The sequence below is a fragment of the Volvox carteri genome (genome assembly GCF_000143455.1).
Source record: "Volvox carteri f. nagariensis unplaced genomic scaffold VOLCAscaffold_6, whole genome shotgun sequence".
Lineage (NCBI taxonomy): Eukaryota > Viridiplantae > Chlorophyta > Chlorophyceae > Chlamydomonadales > Volvocaceae > Volvox > Volvox carteri.
This window is the reverse complement of record NW_003307549.1, coordinates 2,350,481-2,351,287: the sequence shown is the minus strand read 5'-3', so window position 1 is coordinate 2,351,287 and position 807 is coordinate 2,350,481.

Sequence of the window (807 nt, the reverse complement as noted above, 5' to 3'; positions counted from 1 at the left end):
AGAAGAAAACGGGTGTTTATGAGAAAGAACAGCGTCAATTTGACTCTGAAACACAATTGCCTGTTACCGCCGAGAAAGTTGGGTAGTTAGGTGCTCATGCCGGGAGCGAAACATCTCAAAAATTGCCTTTGCAAGACCACGCTGATCATCCACTTGCATGATATCACGGATGTTCGCATTGACGGCCACACCGAGGTCCCAGAGCTTCTGACGCGCAGACATAATCGCCGGACATTCTACCAAGAAGTGTTTCTCATCCTCAATAGCACCATTACTACGACACACAGCGCACACGCGGTGCTCCCTAGCCCTGTTGCTCTCACTGTTAACCGCCAGGTCGGAGACACACAAACGAAAAAGGATTAGGGCACGATGATGCGCCGGGGGGATATAACCCGCGTACGGCTTCGGTGGCCCCATCCAGTGCTTATGGCGGCCCATCTTCACGCCGGGCTTCCTACCGTCCGTAACGAAAACTCTAGGGTCCACAGCTAGCCTATCATTTGCCCAATCGTCGTTGACACGTGTCCTAAGGGTGTCCATCAGCGCTTCGACATCAAGCTTGCAAGCCGAGTAACGTCTAACGCTCATATCAATGCCTCCCCCGACTGCCTCCTCACCCCAGTCATGCTCTAAGTGGTTAAGGATACGAATGACTTTGGATCCCCAACCATCAAACTGCAAATTCGTTACTAACGCCAAACGAATTTCCTGACGAAAGGCGCTGTGGTATACGCTACTAGTGTCCTCCACCAAACTATTCCAGAAGCGAAATACGGATTCAGCCCAGTGCAGCTGTAGCGGCAT